This window comes from Protobothrops mucrosquamatus, unplaced genomic scaffold (genome assembly GCF_001527695.2).
Source record: "Protobothrops mucrosquamatus isolate PMUCROS unplaced genomic scaffold, P.Mucros_1.0 scaffold36, whole genome shotgun sequence".
Taxonomy (NCBI): Eukaryota; Metazoa; Chordata; class Lepidosauria; order Squamata; family Viperidae; genus Protobothrops; species Protobothrops mucrosquamatus.
The window spans coordinates 40866-42344 of NW_015386420.1; the positions used below are offsets into that span (position 1 = coordinate 40866).

A 1479-nucleotide genomic window follows, 5' to 3' on the forward strand; every position below is an offset into this window, starting at 1 on the left:
GACTGACCTAGGGTGAATTTTAAATAGGGATAATTTTTAATGATTTTAATAAGAGACACAGCTACAAATATTTGGTTTTTAATTGGCTTTTATTGGGGAAATGTACTATGTTGTTTTAATATGCTGTGAGCCGCCCTGAGTCCCGTGGGGAGAAGGGCGGCATATAAGTCTTAAAAATAAATAAATAAAATAAATAAATTGTAAAATGTAGTGCATTAAAAGCTAAGACAGATTTCAGAGAAACCTGATCTTTGTGGGTCCTAAAACATTCCTATAAATAATTATGCTAGAGGTTAGTGCTCTGTATTCCAGCATTCAAGCTTCCTCTATATTTTTAATTTAACTTAAAGGTCAAATAGAACAGGAAGTCTAGCAGGGAGCAAGAAATGTGCGGGGTGTGGGGTAAGTACATTGGTACCTAGAGGCACCAGGTTGCCTACCCCACTGCTTCATTCTTTAATCCACATCTACCACCAACTTTGGTACCACCAGTGGATATAGCCACTACTTCAGTTCATTTCACATCTCTTGATGTCGTCCACAAAAGTTTATTTTGATATGTTGTTCCTTAATCTTTATAAACACCACATAGGTAATCCTCAACATACGACCACATTTAGAATCATAAAATTTCTTATTAATCAAGGCATCATGTGACTGCATTCAATTTTATTTTGCTGCAATTGTTAAGCAATACATGTCTGTCTGCACTCATTTTTATAACGCTTTTTTGCTGCAGTCCTTAAGTGAATCAATGCAGTTGTTAAGTCAGACATCACATAGTTATGCTTTGTGACCTTCCCTGCCTGCTTCCCCATTGACTTTTTTTGTTGGAAGCTGGCTGGGAAAAATTACAAATAGCAATTACGTGACCCGGAGTGCTGCAAATGTAGTAAATGCCAGACATTTGCCAAGCTGGGATCATATTTGTGTGCCTATGTGGATGCTGCAATGGCTGTAAGTTTTTTTTTTTTTCAGTGCTGTCCTAATTTCAAATGGTTGCTAAAAAATTGTCGCAAGTCAAGGTTTGTAAATCTGGTTTGGGTGATACAGCTACTTTTTAAAATTTGGCTTAAAGTATAATAAAAAATAACATGCAACAAAGAGGAGAAAATTATTGTTATATTAAAAATCCTTTAAATAATTTTGGAGCAAGTAGATAAGAATTTATTTATTGCAAAACTAACATCTGTTAACTCTGGTCACTAGAGGGCCATCTAAAGGGGCGTTGGTCTTACCTGAACGCCTTTTCTCAGTACGGAGACGGAGACTCCACCAACGGGTTTCCTTTGTCTGCCTGCTCTTGAGACCAAGTATGCAAAACTTGTCACGCCCCTTCCTGCTGGTAATCCAGTCTTAACGAGGGCGAAGCGTTTGAAGATTGATGAGGCATTGGCTCTCTGCACCCTAACACTATTGGCCTGAGTGACCCTAGGGTGGGTGTGGAGTCTCCGTCTCCGTACTGAGAAAAGGCGTTCA

The 1479-nt window shown here is 38.5% G+C and overlaps 1 protein-coding gene across 1 annotated transcript in view; it reads right to left on the reverse strand.

Annotated features, from left to right (window-relative positions):
• PTK7 (protein tyrosine kinase 7 (inactive)) overlaps positions 1 to 1479 on the reverse strand; it is a 34027-nt gene that overhangs the window by 12689 nt on the left and 19859 nt on the right. The gene's annotated exons all lie outside the window — the stretch shown is intronic.